The 11676-nt window shown below is 45.0% G+C and overlaps 1 non-coding gene across 1 annotated transcript; it reads left to right on the plus strand.

The window, feature by feature from the left end:
• Window positions 1-8560: 8560 nt before the first annotated feature.
• Window positions 8561-8632, plus strand: TRNAP-GGG (transfer RNA proline (anticodon GGG)). Its single transcript has one exon. It is a non-coding gene; the product is annotated as a tRNA-Pro (tRNA).
• Window positions 8633-11676: the final 3044 nt, after the last annotated feature.

Genomic DNA, 11676 nt, shown 5'->3' on the forward strand with positions numbered 1-11676 from the left:
AAAGTTACCCAGGAATTGACAATTACTTGTTTTGATGAATAGAACATGTTTTCCTGTGTGCTGAGGGTTAGACAAATTCACACACATGTGCACGCACGTTGGCAGGAAGAAAGAAAATGAATGTTCCCCATGTGTGGATGACTGAGGCAATAGAACTACAACATGTGGCCCGCCAACTAGGGTTACCAACCATCAGGTGGGGCCTGGAGATCTGCTATTATAATTGACCTTCAGATGATGATGATGAAGAAGAGTTGGTTTTTATACCCCAATTTTCTCTACTTTTTAAGGAGTCTCAGACCAGCTTACAATTGCCTTCCTTTCCTGTCCCCACAATAGACACCTTGTGAGGTAGGAGGCAATGAGAGAGTTCTGAGAGAACTGTGACTAGCCCAAGGTCACCCAGCAGGCTTCATGTGTAGAAGCACTGTTTCCCGTTAAACTCTTAGGGATCACTCTATAAGCCTTAGAGCTATATCCCTAGATAACTGGTTATGGATCATTCCTGATTCAAAACCCAAATGTGCTCCTTTTAACTCCAGAGGAGAATCCTCCACCAGACAGCTTGCAGCTCACACAGCTGTCTCCAAGCTCTGTCTGTTAGCTTCTCTCTCAGTCAACTGTCAGTTTTCAACTGTCAGAACTCTCCAACTGCCATTCTCAGAATTCTATTCAAACTCCCTCTCAATTGGGGGGGGGTTATCACAGGGACAGCCTCGTGACACAGAGTGGAAAGCTGCAGTTCTGCAGTCAAAGCTCTGCTCACGACCTGAGTTCAATTCCAACAGAAGTCGGGTTCAGGTAACGGGGTCAAGGTTGACTCAGCCTTCCATCCTTCCGAGGTCGGTAAAATGAGTACCCAGCTTGCTTGGGGTAAAGTGTAGATGACTGGGGAAGGCAATGGCAAACCACCCTGTAAACACAGTCTACCTAGTAAACATCAGGATGTGATGTCACCTCATGGGTCAATATTGACCCAGTGCTTGCACAGGGGCCTATGTTTATCACAGGGACAACTCCTTGGAATGTAGCTGTCTGTCATGTCACAGTAGGGTTTTCATAGAGTTTAACGAAGAGTGCTTTGGTGTGACTTTGGAGCCAAGGATATTGCTTTACCACAGGGTTACCAGGTCCCTCCTGGTAACCAGCAGAAGATAGAAGTACTTCCTGGCAGTGGAGGAAGGCCTAGGCTGGCCTTGCAGTGACATTGCCAGCAATGTATTGAAGTCACTTCGTGTATGAACCAGAAATGTATTCATTGCACTGCCAGCAACGTGGGACATTCTGGTATTTGGGCAAAAAAATCTATGGTTGAAGCCTTTTTTATCATAGAGGGTTTTTTTTTTATTATTATTATTATTTTTACAAATACCAGAGTGTCCCGTGTCACCAATGGCAGAATGATGTCTCTTCTGTCACATGATCTGGTTAGACCTCACCTAGAGTATAGTGTTCAGTTTTGGGCACCACGATTTAAGAAAGATGTAGACAAGCTGGAACTTGTCTAGAGAAGGGCAACAAAGATGGTGAGGGGTCTGCAGACCAAGTCCTATGAGGAAAGGTTGAAGGAGCTGGGTATGTTTAGCCTGAGAAGACTGAGAGGGGGTATGATAACCATCTTCAAGTACTTGAAGGGCTGTCATATAGAGGATGGTGCTGAGTTGTTTTCTGTTGCCCCAGAAGGTCAGACCAGAACCAACTGGTTGAAATTAAATCAAAAGAGTTTCCGCCTAGACATTAGGAAGAATTTTCTAACAGTTAGAACGGTTCCTCAGTGGAACAGGCTTCCTCGGGAGGTGGCAAGTGCTCCTTCCCTGGAGGTTTATAAGCAGAGGCTAGATGACCATCTGTCAGCAATGCTGATTCTATGACCTTAGGCAGTTCATGAGAGGGAGGGCATCTTGGCCATCTTCTGGGCATGGAGTAGGGGTCACTGGGGGTGTGGGGGGGAGGCAGTTGTGAATTTTCTGCATTGTGCATGGGGTTGGACTAGATGACTCTGGTGGTCCCTTCCAACTCTATGATTCTATGCCGAAAGCGATTTCACTGCTTGGCCTGCCATGTCGCTGCGACGCTGATCTAGCTCTCCTCTTGCTGCCGGTAGGTACTCCCGCTGGCCCGCCCTAGCCATTTACATAAACAAAACACCACCTGTTGTGTCTCCACGTATCCTGAGCTTCTGAAGTGGAACTCAAATGCTAAATTGGCAATGGCAGGAAAAGTCAGACCTGCTGTGGAAACTGTATGAGAATGACGTTCAAGTGATGTTTGTGCACCGTGGAAAAGGAAAGTGACTTCAATGGCGTGTTCGACATGTCCTTCAAAAAGAAAATTCCCTGAGAGTGTTCTTTTTTTAAAAAAAAGGCAGAGCTGAAATGGATGGGCTCCATTGTTTCCATTCTGATTAATTTTTTAAATTAGCGAGTGCCTTTTCATTTGTCAGTAACAAAGTCTTCTAACTTAAGGGCTTTCTTGCCCCAGGCAAGAGCTCCCCGTTTGATTTATCTTCAATGCTCGTCTTGCTTTTAACAATGTATACTTCTTTTTTTTCAGAAGAGTGCAAATCTGTGTTTGACCCTACAGGGAAAAGTTTTCTTTTTGAAGCAATGTGTACAAAGTCCTTAATAAATTGTGTCACTCAAGGTTCTTTTTTATTTTATTTTTTTTACTGCGGATGAGATTCTCCGCCACTATGGTTAACTTTCCTCTCCTTTCCCCCCAGATACCAACATTTTAATAAAAACAAGACATTTTCAACAAAATGTCAACGGCAAGGTGATCAAAGAGCTGGGGGAGCCGTTTGGCAACAGCCTGAGCTTTGAGTTTCCTCTTCGCTTTCCAAAACATTCACTTAAAAAAGCATTTATTGAAGCTGAACTGCCTTTATCAGTCTGATCAGAGCCCCATAAAGAACATGCATGATTCAACTGCTTTCCTGGGCTTGGGGAAAGAGAAAAAAACACAGCTTTGATATATACTTCACAAGTGCAGCACAATAGTTTTCATGCTCACGTTTGTTAAGATTTACTGCTGCCATTAAAGAACAGAAGGGCTCTCTGGTGGCAATCCTCAGACACACCAAATATCCCAAAGCACAACCTTCTACAAATCAGAGATTAAGGCACTGACAAAAATTTTCCACATGATTGCAGTTTTTCGCCTTCAACCCTATATCAGGAGTGACTATCGCGTCGATCAAATCGCTCAGGGAGGTGAATAGCAGGGGGTTTTGTTCCCTTGTGGAAGAAAATATCAAGGAACAGATTTTTTTTTAAAAATGGCGTTTTATGAGCCTTGTTTGGGAACCACTCAATCCCATCTCTCCCCGCATACACAAATAATCCCCCCTAGGGTTGCTAACTAGGGTTGCCAACCTCCAAGTACTAGCTGGAGATCTCCTGCTATTACAACTGATCTCCAGCCAATAGAGATCAGTTCACCTGGAGAAAATGGCCACTTTTGCAATTGGACTCTATGGCATTGAAATCTCTCCCCAAACCCCGCCCTCCTCAGGCTCCGCCCCCAAAACCTCCTGCTGGTATTGAAGAGGGACCTGGCAACCCTATTGCCAGCCTCAAGGTGGTGGCTGGAGCTCTCCCGTTCTTACAACCGATCTCCAGCCGACAGAGATTAGTTCACCTGGAGAAAATAGCTGCATTGGACGTGGACTCGGTGGCATTGAAGTCCTTCCTCTCCCCAAACCCTGCCCTCCTCAGGCTCCAGCCCCCAAATCTCCAGGTGTTTCCCAACCTGGAGCTAGCAACCTTCCCCTCCCCTCGAAAAACAATCCTTGGTCCACGTGCATCCAGTCCATGAGATTTGCGATGTCTCTCCTGTCAAGTATGGACAGTGTTAAAACCTCACTGTTTGCCTGCTGCAATGTACCTAATAATCTTCTTTTATTTGGGGTTGGGCCTTTGAATTCATATCGTGGCCTGGCCTGATTTCTCTGGGACCTATTAGATACCGTCTTTGCTGCGTAAATGGGCTATGGAAATGAAACCTGCCAAAGCACTCGGCCTGGGCAAACAGGCTTTGTTTTCCATCGGTTCATGTGTCGAGCATTTCGCATGCAAATGGAGGCAGCCCGGGCTATCCATCTTCATGACTTTCCAATCCGTGCCATTTTCACCTCGACTTGTTTCCATGAGAGGGATTGCAAGATATGGCTGAGAAATCAAGCTACACCCCTCGACTGCTATCCGGCCTTCTCATTCGGCACTTCGGGGGGCATAGTTAGTACACCGAGAAGGCAAGAGTTTCAACAGTATGCTGCTCACCTGCTTTAATCTGTGGTGCAATGCACCACGGTGTCTATTTCCCAAACATCGATGAAATCACATACTGCAGCATCTAGCTCCTTCTTAATGAGGTCTTGTTTACTACGGTTGCTGGTAAATTCCACTCAACTTCCTAAGATGTCAAGCACAGAAGTGCATGTTAAGGAGACAGTGCTTGAACTAGGAACTAGACAGTGTGATGGTCAGGATGGCGTGTGTGCTCAAATCTCAAGGAGATTTTCAAGTTTGAGAAGGGGCAAATGTAGGCCACTGTAATTGGCAGGCTGTATGAGGGCCAAATGGCATGTTTTTGGAGAGTTGGGTTAGGTTCCCTGTAGGGTTGCCAACCTCCAAGTGCTGCAAAACAAAAAGGTTAGTCTGCTGTAAAGTGTGTTCACCCAATTAACAGCAGTAAAAATGTGCCACACACATCTAGAAACATGGTGTAATTTATCACATTCAATTAACAGGACATATATAAGCCATGGGGAGGGGCCATGGCTCAGTGATAGAGCATGTGCTTGGCATGCAGAAGGTCCCAGGTTCAATCCCCGGCATCTCCAGTTAAAGGGACTAGGCAAGTAGGTGATGTGAAAGACCTCTGCCTGAGACCCTGGAGAGCCGCTGCCGGTCTGAGAAGACAATACTGACTTGGATGGACCAAGGGTCTGATTCAGTGTAAGGCAGCTTCATGTGTTCATGTGTTCAACACAACTCCTAAAGACATACAAATACAACCAAAATACACAAACACACAGTGAGTCCAAAGTCCAAAGCTCCTGAGATTCAAGTCCACAAAAGTTGATTATCCCGGAGCAGTGATGATGTGAATATTTTCATAAGGTACAATGACTGTGTAGTAGGAACATAGTTCTCATATATCTTCCAATATTAGACTAATGGTCCCTGACCCCTTTGAATAAACAAGACAGGGATCCGGATATAGCCCTGTTTCACGTGAGTCTTCGTCAGGATTCAACATAGACTGCTACATAGCTTGTTCATATGTTGATAGGAACTCAAGAGTTCTCTGATCTCTTACAACTGATCTCCAGCCGATAGAGATCTGTTCCCCAGGAGAAAATGGTCACTTTGGCAATTGGACTCTATGGCATTGAAGTCCCTCCCCTCCCCAACCCCTCCCCTCCTCAGGCTCCGCCCCCAAAACTTCCTGCTGGTAGCAAAGTGGGACCTGGCAACTAGGGTTGCCAACCTCCAGGTAGTAGCTGGAGATCTCCCGCTGTTCCAATTGATCTCCAGCCGATAGAGATCAGTTCACTTGGAGAAAATGGCCGCTTTGGCAATTGGACTCTAAGGCATTGAAATCCCTCCCCTCCCCAAACCGTGCCCTCCTCTGGCTCCCCCCAAAAAACCTCCCACCAGTGGTGAAGGGGGACTTGGCAACCCTACTGGCAATCCTAGTTCCCTGGAGTCAACTTACTGTCCCTGCGGGCACACAGCAGTTGTGGGAAAGGGCATTTTTAAATAGTGGTTTTAAATGGAGCTGTCTTCTTTCTTCATAGGTGTAAATTTGCTTAACAGAGCTAAGTGATAACCTTATGACGTCACAATGTCCTCACCCACCCTACATCAAGGTTTACTGAGAACTAAAGAGTCTGGCTCTTTTAAAAACCTTTTCTGTTCCCACCTCCCTCCTTTCCCTCCCTCTCCATCAGCTCTCTCCCACTCAGCACTGGCCGACTCAGAGATCCCCATTCCGACATGTATCTGACAAAGGGAACTTTGACTCTCAAAAGCTGATACCCTGAAAAGCGTGTTGGTCTCTAAGGTGCTTAGTGGACTCGAATCTAGTAGTATGGACAGAGTGGGTCAGCATAACCCAGCAATTCTCAGCATCATGGGTAGGATTGTCTAAGCAAATCCTGGTTCACAGGGGAAAATCATGAATAAAATAAATCACATATAACTAGGCATAAATCCTAGAAAGCACTGATGATTGGGACCAATCAGTAGACAGATTACTTTGGGCAGAATATTGAATAGAAATGTGAATGTTTGCTGGTTAATTCTATACTTACGAATTGCCTTGACATTCTGCTCCTGGGAATGGGTCCAAGACCAGGCATCTTGGCATAGCCTAACAAGACCTGTATGTGCTATGAGAATCCTCATATTGGTCTCCAGTCTTGACACACAGCTCCAGTCCAGGGTGGCAGCCTTTTAGATTTTCCAGAAGCCCGGGATTTAGGGAGGAAAGCTTAAAATGTCCTTCCCAGCCTGCTCTTGGACAATCACTTCAAAAGTTTGCATAATGGACTTTAATGATCCATCATGCCCGAGACGGTTTAGCCAAATGATGGAAATTGAAACCGGGATTCAGTTCTTTGCCCTAGCTCAGTCAGTCACTCTAAACCTGTATCTCTTTTTCCTCGGATGTAGTTTTAGGATTCAATTACCCTCATCCTAGAAGATGCCTGTCAAGCTCCGTCAAGTCTCAGCCAGCATGGTGTAGTGATAGAAAACCGGGTTTGATTCCCCACTCCTCCACGTGAGCGGTAGACTCTAATCTAGTGAACCGGGTTGGTTTCCTACACATGAAGCCAGCTGGGTGACCTTGGGCTAGTCACAGTTCTCTCTCTGAAGAGCCAGTGTGGTGTAGTGGTTAAGAGAGGTGGTTTGGAGCAGTGGAGTCTGATCTGGAGAACCGGGTTTGATTCCCCACTCCTCCACACGAGCTGCAGACTCTAATCTGGTGAACTGGATTTGTTTCCCCACTCCTACGCACGAAGCCAGCTGGGTGACCTTGGGCTAGTCACATTCTCTCAGCCCTACCTACCCCACAGGGTGTCTGTTGTGGGGAGGGGAAGGGAAGGTGATTGTAAGCCGGTTTGAGTCTCCCTTAAGTGGTAGAGAAAGTCGGCATATAAAAACCAACTCTTCTTCTTCTTCTCTGAACTCTCTCAGCCCCACCTACCCCACAAGGTGTCTATTGCAGGTCCCCCCTCTCCACTGGTGGGAGGTTTTTGGGGCAGAGCCTGAGGAGGATGGGGTTTGGAGAGGGGAGGGGCTTCAATGCCATAGAGTCCAATTGCCAAAGCGACCATTTTATCCAGGGGAACTATCTCTATCAGCTAGAGATTAGTTGTAATAGCCGGAGATCTCCAGCTAATACCTGGAGGATGGCAACCCTAGACATTAACCTTTTATGTGAATGGAATCGAATGAGCTCCAGTCAGTGTGGATCTCTGTTCAGGCTATTGTACGCATATCTGTGAAAAATGTCCTTGTTTTGGGGTGCATTGGTAATAGCTATGACAAACAGAAGCCAAGTATCAGTTTAAGAAGCTTAGCACACAGTGTTTGTACATTCCTAGACAGCACCTCCTCCGTTATAGACTAGACTGTATGCAGTAAGACGTGGTTAAGAGTGGCAGACTCTAATCCTGAGAACCGGGTTTGATTCTCCATTCCTCCACATGAAGCCTGCTGGGTGACTTTGGGCCAGTCACAGTTCTCTCTGAACTCTCTCAGCCCCACCTACCTCACAAGGTGTCTGTTGTGGGGAGAGGAACGGAAGGCGATTGGGGAACACGTCAAGGAGTGGGGAATCGAACCCGGTTCTCTAGATTAGAGTCCGCCACTCTTAAGCACTACACCACACTGTAATTCACCAACATAAGCATTTGCCGTGTTAGAGTCATTCTGCTCTACGTCGACTCTACGTCGAAGTTAGTGCTTTTTAGTGTTGTTTAATTTCAAAGCAATGGAATCGTATGCCAAGCGGAATATCTGTAACAGATATATGACCAAAAGAAAGCAAAGGGTATTTTTTATTGTTTGTTTACCGAATGAGGATTAGGCTCCATGGGTGCCATGCTGAAATCAAATTTCTGTTGAATAGGCCCCCAAAAAATCAATTGTAACCAGTGGTTAATGACAAGCTTGGAAACAGCTTGAGGCAAAGCCAAGGGCAGTTGAAACTCTGACAAATTAGTTGTTAACTGTGCTAATGACTGATTTTGGGGGGGATTATTGCTATTATAAACAGTAATCAATCCAGGTTTGCCACTGAGTCTCGGAAGATGTTTGCCGCCAGAAATGAGCAGCTTTCCACTTCAAATGCTAGTTAATATGATAATCTGAATATTACACACGGCTCAATTTGCCTCTTACCTTCCCCAAACATGGGTTATGTAAAGAGTAGTCATGCAGAGCGACCGCTATTAATTCTCAATATAGTCCACCATGTCAAGTTCCATTGCCCAGAGGCTTTCCAATGGGATGAGATTTTATTCTGTGACTTCAGAAAAAAAGGGGGAGGGGTTGTGGCTCAGTGGTAGAGCATCTGCTTGGGATGCAGAAGGTCCCAGGTTCAATCCCCGGCATCTCCAGTTCAAGGGACTAAGCAAGGAGGTGATGCGAAAGACCTCTGCCTGAGACCCTGGAGAGTCACTGGTGGTCAAAGTAGACAATACTGACTTTGGTGGCCCAAGGGTCTGATTCAGTAGAAGGCAGCTTCATGTGTTTCATGTGTTCATGATATTGCAACTGGAATTCTGACACGGCCTGGTGGGCGCAGCAACAAAAACGACCGACCGCAGGAGGTGGAGCCAGCCACCAAATGACGACTACAGCTTAACTTCAGCAAGACAGTGCAGATCCTTGTGCTGTGGTGGTATCTATCTACCTACAACCTAAAGTGGTACAGTCCAGAATGCCGTCGCTTCCATTTGCCACCTCATCCTGCGTTGCGTCCAGAAGGGTGCTCCTCTCAGACTTTGTGGTTCTGATGACTTGTCAGACCACCGAGGAGCATGTGAACATGTCGGGAGCCGTCAACACTGGCGCTTTGATTTCTGAACCTGGGTTGAATCGCTCGGGAAGAGTCGGAGCATAATAAATCAACACGTTTGGAGAGCTACCAGGAATCCTTTCCCCGGGCCGAATGTCTGTGAATCACAGAGAATAAGTATGCAGAATATGACAAACCAATCTTGGTAAATAAAAACAAAGATTGTGTGTCGCAAAACTGGTAACTGGGTGCCAGGAACAAAGCAGCAAAACCCATTTATATGCAAAGATGCCGCTTGTCAGGGTTAGCAAACCTCTTCCTTCTCTCTTCCCTTTTTCCTCAGAGGAAAAAAAAATTTGCTATGGTTCTTTTACTCGTAGCTTAAGAAATACTAATGATATGTTTCAAAACCACTGCAGCTGGATATCTGTTCAAATGTTGTTTACTCTTTCCCTCAATTCTTTTTTTCTGTATTATTTATATTGGATGTTGTTCTCCGGCTCACGTAATCTTCCTACCCGCCCCCCGAAATGTGTTTTAGAAGAAAGTAGACTGTAGTATTCTCAGGATAATTGTTTGTTTGCAATAGTTTCAGCATGTTTCTTCTTTAGCTCCTTAACAGGGAGCATGTATATTCAGAAGTCAATCCCATGGAGTTCAATGGGACTTACTCCCTCATAAATCCATCCATAGAAAACTATATCAATATGCAACTGTTGCGGCCAGAATTGTGTTCGCTAAACACTGGAAAGCCAAAATCATACCAGAAAGAACGGATTGGATTATAAAATTACAGGAATATGCAACAATGTCGAGATTAACACATCTTCTAAAAAAAATCAATTTATGGAAGATTACAAACAGAAGTGGGAACCGATGTTTGACAGATACTCATGAACGGAACAACTTATATAATGGAGCAGTAAATAGGGGTAGAAGATACATTAGTAACAAAGAATATGTCTATGTAAAAGTATTTGGTTTTATTATTAGAAGATGAAAAGACAGATGAATAATGAATAACATAGATATGTAAAGAGAGTATATGTCGGTTAACGAATAACAATTTTTAATATAAAATTAAGTATAGAATTATACAATAGAATTTTAAATCAAGATTAAACATGGGGCAAAAGTTAAGCTATGACCATGTCTGTGCTTGGAGATACAAAATGACATCATGATATGTTTTCCCCGACCTGTTTCCCCGTATTTTCTTAAAATAATGAAAAAAATATTATAATAATAAAAAAGTAAGTGTGCTTTGGATTGCAACAGAAATATATTAGCTGCACAGAAATATATTGGGCTACCAGCTTGTATTAGCTTTGAGGAACAGACTTCCCAAACTTCTAGGGTTGCCAGGTCCCTCTTTGCCATTGGCGGGCAGGTTTTTTTGTGTGTGCAGAGCCTGAGGAGGGCAGGGTTTGGGGAGGGGAGTGACTTCAATGCCATAGAGTCCAGTTGCCAAAGCGGCCATTTTCTCCAGGTGATCTGATCTCTATCGGCTGGAGATCAGTTGTAATAGCAGGAGATCTTCTGCTTTTAGGTAAAGGTAAAGGTCCCCTGTGCAAGCACCGAGTCATTCCTGACCCATGGGGTGACGTCACATCCAGACGTTTTCTAGGCAGACTTTGTTTATGGGGTGGTTTGCCAGTGCCTTCCCCAGTCATCTTCCCTTTACCCCCAGCAAGCTGGGTACTCATTTGACCGACCTCAGAAGGATGGAAGGCTGAGTCAACCTTGAGCCGGCTACCTGAAACCAACTTCCGTGGGGATCGAACTCAGGTCGTGAGCAGAGCTTGGACTGCAGTACTGCAGCTTTACCACTCTGCACCACGGGGCTCTTCTGCTATTAGGTAAAGGTAAAGGTCCCCTGTGCAAGCACTGGGTCATTCCTGACCCAATGGGTGACGTCACATCCCGATGTTTACTAGGCAACTTCTGTTGGGATCGAACTCAGGTCGTGAGCAGAGCTTTTGACTGCAGTACTGCAGCTTAGCACTCTGCGCTATTACCTGGAGGTTAAACCCAAAAGCACACAGAAAACCATATAAGCATATCATAATCAATCTCTAATGCACTAATTGCCATAGAAACATACAAATTACCATATACAATGTCAATTAAATATAGATATTATATACACACAAATAACATCATTCCAGAGTACATAATAAGGTAAGTCAGGTAAGTACAACCATAGCAATATATCTAACAATGTCTTTTCTATTCACAGCTTGGACTAAAGAGGTTTGAAGTCCCAAGTAAGGCACGAGGTTGAAGAGGAAGACGGACATTTCAGTTCTTAATTTTTCATCAGTTCCCCTTCAGGCACCTATAACTTCATAAGTACTATTTCTCCTTTCTTTAAATTCAATTTCTACTTCAGTTAACTCTGGCCATAATGCCTCCTGCCGTGATAGGCTAGTTGAACTCAGTTCATTGCTTCTCTTAGTTCCCCTTAGGGATACCTATGCTGCATCTCTCACACTATACTCTATACCTGGAGGTTGACAACCCTACAAACCTCTGATACATTTTTTTTTCTGAATTAAAACTGGAGACAGACTTCAGCCTTATACCTTGTAAGGTCAAGAACTACCTGCTCTCGTGGGCCTCCTTCTGTGTCTCTGCAGGAGT

Source organism: Euleptes europaea, chromosome 16 (genome assembly GCF_029931775.1).
Source record: "Euleptes europaea isolate rEulEur1 chromosome 16, rEulEur1.hap1, whole genome shotgun sequence".
NCBI lineage: Eukaryota > Metazoa > Chordata > Lepidosauria > Squamata > Sphaerodactylidae > Euleptes > Euleptes europaea.